The 10,088-nt window shown below is 41.2% G+C and overlaps 1 pseudogene; it reads right to left on the reverse strand.

Moving 5' to 3' along the window:
* Positions 1 to 405: 405 nt before the first annotated feature.
* LOC119893015 lies at positions 406 to 10,077 on the reverse strand (annotated as a pseudogene).
* Between the last annotated feature and the right edge of the window lie 11 nt (positions 10,078 to 10,088).

The raw sequence follows: 10,088 nt of genomic DNA on the forward strand, positions 1-10,088 counted from the left end.
AACATTCCAAAGGCCAGAAACAACAACCTGATCAACTCTATGCAAAGAAGATGTGTGGATTTTTGAGTGGCCTTTTATTGTGGCCAGCCTAAGGCACACCTGTGCAATCCCATGCTGTCTGATCAGCATCTTGATATGCCACACCTGTGAGGTGGATGGATTATCTCGTGCTCACTAACACAGATTTTGACAGATTTTTGAACAGTATTACAACATAGAGAAAATCTTAGATCTTTGAGTTCAGCTCATGATGAATGGGGGCAAAAACAAAGTTTTGCGTTTTGTTCAGTGTAAAAAGACACATACAGGAATCCAAGAAATGTCTTATTTGAAATGAATTGACGTTAAGTGGTTTTACTGTCTTACTCAAAGTAGATATGAAGGTGGCAATAAATCAACCAGATCTTTTGACTTTATTTCACACTTGAGACTCTTTACAGGTTGGGTTCAACTAGTGTAGGTGTTACTCACATAGATCATCCATGCTGCTTAATGGTGCATGATACAGAAACCTCAGCGAGCTTGGCCTTCCCAGCTGTGTCCTCACTCTTGTCAAACTAAAGGGGTGTCATAGCACTTATTGTTATCCTTCACTGATACAGTCTTGGACACATGACTCACTTTCTGTACTAGTGAAGAAGGAGAAGTTTGAATACTAAATCCTTTTATTCATTAATTTTTTGTCAGAATCAGAATCTCTTCCAGGTTGTTTAAAAAAAATCCAATCTGTGCTGGGTAGCTATAGCCTGATCAAATGGTTCTGAACCTCTGTGCTTGTTAAAAGTTTCAAAAAAAAAAATTTTCCATGCTCATTATTTTTTCTATTACAAAGTTTAAAAATGTGAGAATTCATTCAACCATTCTGTGATGGAGTCCTACCGCTGCCTGACACACTGCACATACGTGGAATCCTGGATGGTTGGTTTTGGTGAAAACTTTTTAAAATATGAATTTAATTACATTTCTTTTGTGTTGAATAAAACCTCCAAACACATCAACTTTTACACTATAGCTCTGTTGATTCAGGCAGAAAGATGACTGTAAGTATGACCGTGCTAAATGCTGAGTATTTACGTCATACTTTAACTTCTAATCTCGGTCTTCGACAAATGAAATCCCTGTACTGATGAGGACGCTGGCAGAGAAACAAAAGAAAACAGTAGAGAATCCCCCTGCCTGGTGTGCTAAACAAATGGGTTCAAGGATGGAGTGACACAGCTAAATACATGCTTCATCTTAAATTAATCCTCTGCAGAATTTGTTAATTGGTTCGTATGGTCCTTTGATTATTTTGGTCTAATCATGGTTAATCCACGTCTCATGCTAGCATTAGGTATTGTAGATAGATGAGTGACAGTGAAGAGGACGGCTATTTTAACTCAGAATGTAAATGTCAGCAGGCATTCTGCTGGGATCTGCCCTGATCTCTGCAAACAGATGCTCAAATTAGACACAAACTGCACACACTGAGGGGGACTTTTATCTCTCTGACCGGCTAATTACCACTATACTAAACTATACTTATACTACATATCTTAATCTGCTAATACATCAACTATAATAAAATGAATTTCTTTATGTTGATATTCAGAAACATGGCTATGTTTGGCTATACAGTCAATCTAACGAAAGACAATGTCATTAAAGATAATGCTTCACACCACTTTAATCTTCTACAATCTCACGGCGGAGAATAACATTTGTTGACTCTGGTGAGTTTCTACTTGTGCTAAGATAGAGGGTGCCGTCTGTGTCATCGCTGCGAGGTCTACTCAGATTCAGCAGCCTGAGACAGGAAATGGAAGGACAGGGAAGGAAAGGAGAGGAAAGGAAAGCAAAGTTATATCTTTTAGACATTAAAAAACAACCTACAGTCTTAAATAAAATTAAATTGTAATGGTCATCCACATACATTAAGTAAGTTAAGTATTACATTAAGTAGTTTTGTGCACTACTAGCATTCTCATCCATGTGGGAGCTGACCTTGTGCTGTGGCACTGTTATTTCTTTTGTGGACAGATCTACAGCAAATACACCTGAAGGTCACCAGCACAGCTAATGAATATTCCTTTGTCCAAAGCTGATTGTTCAGTGATTTCAATAAAAAAGAAAAAAATGCATTTGGCGCGACCCTAGACCATGATGCTTGTTGTTTTTCTGAAAATAATATACCAAAAAGTACGGCCTAGTAATAAGACAACACATGTTATGAATTGGGGCTACATGAATATGACTGAAATGGTACACAACCGGTTAAACTCTACAGGTAAATAGTAGTTCATTACTCTGTTCACAATGCAAAGTAGCAGCAAAAGATAAATGAAGGAAGAGTGATATAATAGGAGAGTAACCGTGAACTACGGTGTAAATGAAAATATACCTTGTACACAAGAAAGGAATCTGGAGTCTGTAGAAGCAAAAGTGATGCACTAACTGATAGTCATTGGTGTTTACCTATGTGATGCATAATTTGTTTCTTTGATTCTTTTTCTACATGCTTTATCAAAGGTGGGGTCTGAAATTCTAATCTATATACATCTTTTAGTCAGAGTCAGTGAGTTTCTCCTCAAGGTCTGCTAGCTGTGCGTTGTGTGTGTGTGCTAAAATATTTGGTGTTTGAACACAGCCCTCGCTTTGGAAAACAAACTAAGTGGATCGGATGGAGCCACACGACACTATTCCAGCTGTTTCAGCCATGATTTCAGACATGCTGGTGCTGTGATGTTAGCTATAGCAGCAGGAGAGTTCTGTGTGTCGCAGTCTGGAGCTGGTGTGCTGGCTCTGGGACCTGAAACCACTTATTAGACCCTTGAAAAGTTAGCCAATTTATGGTAGAACCCATTAAGGATGCAAATAAACTAAACCTTACCTTTCCAAACTCTCTGCTCTTGGATCTCATCTTGTTGACCTGGGACTCAGCAATGTCTGCCCTCTCCTGTGCCTCTTCCAGCTCATGCTGCACCTTCCTCAGCTTAGCAAGGTGAGCATTGGCCTGCTCCTCCTGTAGAAAAAAACAAAAACATACATAGTAAGCCATAATCATAATAAAAAAAACAGTAGATCCTATTTGTTTTTCTGGCAGAGAGAAAAGACCTTACAGCTTCTTCATTGTGCCGTTTGTACGCCTTGACTTTGAGTTGCAGCTTGTCTACTAGGTCCTGCAGTCTCAAAACAGTCTTCTTGTCCTCTTCAGTCTGGTAAGTGAGCTCCTTCACTCTCCTCTCATATTTACGGATCCCCTTGATGGCATCAGCAGCTCTCTTCTGTTCACTCTCCACTTCACCCTCCAGTTCACGCACCTGCCAGAGAAAATCCAAAACCCCACAAACTCAACCTTTATCTCAATAATGTTACATCAATCTCATTTGAACAAGCGTGATACCCGAGCTTCCAGTTTCTGGAGCTGTTTCTTGCCCCCCTTCAAAGCCAGGTTCTCAGACTCATCCAGACGGTGCTGCAGATCCTTCACAGAGGCCTCCAGGTTCTTCTTCATCCTCTCCAAGTGGCTGCTGGTGTCCTGCTCTTTCTTCAGCTCCTCTGCCATCATGGCTGCCTGCATTAACACAGAAAGTTAACCAGATGTTTGACTTGATTTTTTGTCAGAGCAAATACCAAATCAATACTGCTCATAATCAAGCTAGGCCTGACACCAACGGCATCCATAGAGGCAACCAGGCTGCTTTATAATAATCACTGTTTCTTGCAGTTACTATCACACCATATAAACCTGTACGTGCTAGATATGATTAGAGGGAAAGTGTGTAATATTTACATCAGTGATTGCCTTCTTGGCTTTTTCCTCTGCATTGCGAGCTTCTTGGATTGCATCCTCCATCTCGCCCTGCAGCTGGCTGACTTCTGCATCCAGTTTCCTCTTGGAGTTGAGGAGACTTGTGTTCTGTAGCCAAAGGATATTTAAGAAAGTTTCAATTAAAGGTGACCACTTAACGCCGATCGTCGCAAATTCGCATCACACTGCTTGCTTTCAGACTGCAGACTGAGATAGCGTTTGTATTCTCCCATGCCAGTTTCTGCATATTTGATACGAACCTAGGAAGCTTTTGCAAGCACTGGTTTCTCATTTATGCCCGTTGTCGCTAATTTGCATCATACCTGAATTTATATCTATTCTATGTCCTATAGACAATTACCTATCTCCACTTTAGCATCAGCTTGAAAGCAAATGAAAACACAAATTATTTATTTTCTTCTATAATTGTAAATTATTTCAGGCGTCAAGAGGTAAAACTTAGTTATGCAACATTAGCATTCATTTGGGGTTTCTGAGGACCTATTCACAATTCTAATTCTGATATTCACCCTCCTTTTAGCTCTGTTTTGGTCTTCACCAACACCTGAGAAAAATGTCTAGCTCTTTAGCTGCTCAATGCTCCACTATGGTCACCAGCTAGTTGCTAACTTTGTCTGTCTGGTGTTGTCTGTCTGTTGCTAGGCAACTAGTGCACAGCGAGTTTGTCATAGCTTTTTAAATGAAAACAGTTGCCTACTGCTGCTGGAAACAAAGTTGATTAGAGCTGTGAGACTGAACCATAACGGTAAAGGTGTGGAAAGTAAAGAGCTGAGAGAGGCTGAAACAGTCTGTAAAACGTAAGGGAACTGCAGAGTTACACAGATATTGCTAATATAAAAATATGGATTATGGCATGGTCCATGACCAGAAGGGTCTTTAAGCTCCACTTTTGAAAACAACAGATCTCAGCACCTGACCAAGTAACTGTTCTATATGATATAATATGATATATTCTTCATTAGCATCCCAAACAAACCCTGCAGATATACAGATTATTATCATTTGTTTATTTAGAACAATAGTATCTTATGTCATAATGGTTCTGTCCCTTTAGATTTCAGTGGCCCTCTGTCATACGTTGTAATAATGCTGCTCACCTGAGAGTGCAGTAGCCCTATTCTCTCACAAGCATCAGCCAGTTCCTGTTCAGCTAATTTGCGGCTTCTTTCTGACTGTTCCATAGCAGCCCTGAGCTCCTCCACCTCGGCCTGCATCAGGCTGCTCCTGCGCTCCACCATGACCACCTGCTCCTTCAGCTCCTCCTGGCTCCGCAGTGCCTCATCCAGGTGAAGGATTTGTTCCTGCAGAGAGACAGAATGGTCAAAGATGTAGGATTTGCCCTAAAATGGGGTTTAAAATCGAATCTTCTCGTGTTGAAGCAATGAACAATATTTCACTTTGAGGTGGGCTTGCATGTTCCTCAGCTGCTTCTGGGCTTCAGCGGCCTGCCGATTGGCGTGGCTCAGCTGGATCTCCATCTCATTGAGGTCGGTCTCCATCTTCTTCCTGATTCTCATGGCATCGTTCTTGCTGCGTGTCTCAGCCTCTAGTGCGGACTGCATTGTTTCGACAATGCGCTGATGGTTGCGTTTCATCTGGTCGATCTCCTCATCCTTCTCAGCCAGCCTGCGATCAACCTCTCCCTTGACTTGAGCGAGTTCCAGCTGGATACGCAGAATTTTGGATTCCTCATGTTCCAGAGAGGCCTTGAATACAGACACAAACAAGAATACATTAATAGGAATGTGGCACAAATGTAATTTAAAGGTGTAATAATTTCTTGATTTTAAGTGAAGTTACCTCAGCTTCTTCCAAAGCAGTCTGGATCTCTGTCTTCTCAATGTCAGTTTGTTTCTTAGTCTTCTCCAGCTCATGGATGGCTTTACCATTCTCTCCGAGTTGTTCAGTCAAATCAGAAATTTCCACTTAAAATGTAAAAATGCATCACATTTCTTCAATTTATTCTATCCTGACATGACTTGACATATTAACATAACAAGTTTTATTCAAAATCAACGTGTTGCAGATGAACCATCTTTTGAGAAAGCGGTATCATTTATTGTAATATACGTACGTTGCAGGTTTTTATTCTCTCGTTTGAGGACTTCAAGGTGCTCCAAAACTTCCTCGTAACAGTTCTTCATTTTGAAGAGCTCATTGCTGAGGTGGCGGGACTCCTTCTGTGATCCATCCAGCTCAGCCTGACTCTCTTCATACTTCTGCTTCCAATCCGACAGAATCTACGGAAGACACAAATTAATGCTTGTAGGTTGAGTCCCTGGTATGTTAGCCTATAGTAATCAACAATAGCGACTAGAAAAACAGACAGTTTTTGAGAATGACAGAGTTGTATTGGGAGTAATAGCGATTTTCTTTGTCACCTTATCAAAGCTTCTCTGCTTTTATCCAGGCCAGCTCCTTGAGCATTTGCCCTTTCCACATCAGCCATGAGGTCCTCCACCTCCCTGCAGCCTCTGCTTCGTCTTCTCCAAAGATGAGCACTTGGCATTCGCAGCCTCGACGTTCTCCTCAGCCTCCTGCAAACGTTGGGCAAGCTTCTTCCTGAGGATAACAAAATTAAGTAAACGTAATAATTGTCATTATCTTACATTACAAATATCTAATTTCTTAATATCTATGTGTATGAGAGCAACTCTCACTTGGCTTCTTCCAATTCATCATTGCGCTGGATGGCGTCAGTCTCATATTTGGTTCTCCACTGGGCCACCTCGCTGTTGGCCTTGGACATTGCTCTCTGGAGTTCAGCCTTGGCCTCCTGCTCCTCCTCAAACTGCTCCCTCAGCAGATCACAGTCGTGACGGGCAGATTGGAGTGCATGGGCCAGCGCATTCTTAGCCTAACAGAGAGGCAGGTGTGGATTTTAGAAAGTTTTGTTAAAATTAGAATTCCTCTGGAGGCTCTTCTGCTAAGCTAAACTAATAGTCTACGGATGAAAATGTCTAACTTTTCCTATAAACCTCCTCGTGGCCACAATAGCTGAAACTCGTTATCAAAGTAGAAAGAAACACTGTGAAAGTTGGAAAAGGAAATTGAGAAATATTAAGTCACACAGGTAAATCTGCTAGCCTTGCTGAGCTTCCAAGTTCAGACGCCCTTTAAGCCCCTAGACACATCAGTTAGCTTACATACCTTCAAAGATCATTAATGTCACAGACATTGTTTGGTTGCACAGAGTGCAGTAATGCAACAAACCTTTGTTTCTTCTTCAACATGCCTCTTCAGCTCCTCAATTTGCTGAGAGAAGGGCAGCTTAGCCCTCGACATCTGAGAGAGTATCGCTTCTTTCTCCTCAAGAAGACGAGAGAAAACTCACCTGTTAAAAGAGGTTTCAGCAAACAATGTAAGAAAAGAGAGAAGTATTTGACCAGAAAAGTCTGTTTGCCAAGATTGAACTGCGTACCATTTTCATTCTGAAGTTTGGCCCTTTGAGCATTTATTTCAGTGATCAGACGAGTGTTCTCCTCATGTTTTGTCTTGTATTCACTCAGTTGGTCTTCCAGAGAGTGACACAGCTTCTCATAGTTAATCTGTTGTATTTATAAAATAAGTTAATGAAAATTGGTCAATTTATCATGCTATATTCAATACATGTAATATACTGTATATATTGGTCTAGCTTACCTTTGATTTGACCATGACCTCTATATTGCCAGACAGGTCATCAATCTCCATCTTGTACTCACTCTTCTCCTTCTCCAGCTTCTGTTTGACCCGCTGAAGGTTGTCTAGCTGCTCTCCCAGCTCAGCCACGCTGTCAGCATGTTTCTTTCTTAAAGCTGCAGCGGTGGCCTCGTGGTGGAGGGTCGACTCCTCGAGGTCTCGTCTCAGTTTCTGAAACTCGGCCTCTCGTCTTGTTCATCTCTATCTGAGTGGCGGCGGCCTCCGGCCTCCTCCAGCCTCTCACTGATCTCCTCGAGCTCCCTGGAGAGGTCAGACCTTTGCTTTTCCACCTTAGCCCTGGCAGCGCGCTCCACTTCAATCTCCTCTTCCAGTTCTTCAATGCGGGCCTGGGTAACGCAGCGAACATCCTAGGTCATTCATTGACTTGCAGCAAATTTTCTGTCAACTGTCAAGTTTTCTACGAACCTGAAGCTCCTTGATCCTCTTCTGAGATTGCACAGCCAGACTCTGCTCATCCTCAATTTTGGCTACAAGTTGGCTGAATTCAAAGTTTTCCTGTTATGCAAAACCAAACCATGCGATTAGAGATATGCAATGCAATGTACTTACTATAATGCTTACATTGCTGCACTACTACATACTTTTTAAGGCGTTCCTCTAGCTGCTTGTCATTTTCCAAATCCATTATGGATTCTTGAGTTAATTTCAGATCTCCTTCAAGCTTTCTTTTGGCTCTGTCAATATCCATCCGTATCTTTTTTTCTTGTTCCAGAGCCCTCAAGCTGACACATGGACACAAGTTCAGTAATTATTAAACCCTGCATTCACAGCACAATTGAAATATTATCACTTTGTGCAGTTGATATAGCAAAGGCGGCTGACAGAGCATGTAACGCTCCTTTTCACTCTCCTTTTAGCTCTGTTTTTGGTCTCCAACATCTCCTAAATGAAATATCTTTCTGAAAAGATGTCTGCTGCAATGGAAAACCACAATAATGAGAGTGGTGAGAGTAGGGATGCTGATCGTTAATTTTTTATTGATACTGATAACCATTATTGAGACTGCTTAACTATCCAAGTCTTTATCGATACCACTATTGATACTTTACCTGCACGGTATGAGGAAAATATTCAATGTGGACAGCATTGTTATATATTGATTTGACATATCATGACATATGATATGTCAAATCAATTTTAATTTCCTGGTTGTTTTAAATTAACTATAGGATTAGAATTGAAAATTTTAAATACAACTAAATGTTGTTTTCTAGAGCAGCAACATTAATGTTTACAACAGCTATGTCAGTATAAAGCAAATATGTGCCATCACAATACTGTCAGATTTTAAGATTACAGACCAGTATATGAGACAGACAATCAGCTTTCTATTTAGCTTGTTTGTAACATCTGGGTAATGCCAAGTTAATGTTAGCTGTGCTTGTATAAAACACACAGGATGACTGAGGACAGAGCAGTTTAAATTAACCCCTCCACATGTTTACCCTACATACAGGTGTATTGATAAATGTCTTTTTACTTTATCAATAAATAACATTAGGTTTCTTAATCCTTGCATTTCAAGTTAAATCAGATTGACACTCGAGAATGTTACATTATAGGACCCGCTAGTCTTGATAGCAGCAGTATGCAACACTGCGATGCTCTGTAGCACGGAGGGGAACTGGTGATCAGGTGATAATTCTCTGGGGTTCATTATACAGTCATTTGATTGTTTACAGAGAACTTTGGTGGAATCGACTTTTCATTCCACGCATTCTTCTTCCTTGTCAAAACCTGCCATTTGTGTTACCCACAACGCAACTTGACGCTGACAGTTTTGAAGCCTTATGCTAGTAGGACCAAATGTTTTTTCTTTGTCAAACTTGTAGTCTTCAGACCCATCAGAAGCTGACTCAAGTGACATCACTTGAAGACATTTGACTTCACACAGCTCCCTCTAGAGCCACAAACAAACTATACCTTTTTTTCACATATGCAGTCGGAGTCTCCAACACCACAGACTCTGATGTGTAAAATCATTAGAGTTCCCTTTTGCTGAAAAAAATTGATTAGAGCCCCTTTAAGTTACACATGTTATGATTTCTAAAGTTAATGGCCATAGATTTACATCATCGACTTGTTGCTCCAGCTTGATCTTGGCTTTGGTCAAAGAGTTGACTTTGTCTTCCTCTGCTTGCAGGTCATCCAGTGTCTGCTGGTGGGCCTCCTGCAGAGCCAATTCTCCTTGGATATCTTGGCGATGGTGTCATCAAGAGAAGACATCTCCTCAGTCAGATTCTTCACCTGAATGGAAGCAAAGAGCAATCTGTTAGTAAGAGTTTAAATGTCTGGGTTTGGTGTTCAGATGACCACCCAGCAGACACACACCTGTTTCAGTGGCATGTTTTTCCTTCTCCACTTTAGCCAAGGTGAGCTCCAAGTCATCAATGTCTTTCTTCAGCTCAGAGCACTCGTCTCCAGCTTCCTCTTCATGGCGGTCAGCTCGGCGTTCACCTCCTCTCACCTCCAGTCTCTCGCTGAGTTCTTTGGTCTTTGCCTCCAGCAAAATCTTGTTCTTAATCAGGCCCTCATCTTTCCTCTGCATCTACCAGACTCTCACTTTCCTGTTCAA

The sequence above is a fragment of the Micropterus salmoides genome, unplaced genomic scaffold (assembly GCF_014851395.1).
Source record: "Micropterus salmoides isolate LMB-PRFRI ecotype aquatic unplaced genomic scaffold, ASM1485139v1 Ms_hic_scaffold_798, whole genome shotgun sequence".
NCBI lineage: Eukaryota > Metazoa > Chordata > Actinopteri > Centrarchiformes > Centrarchidae > Micropterus > Micropterus salmoides.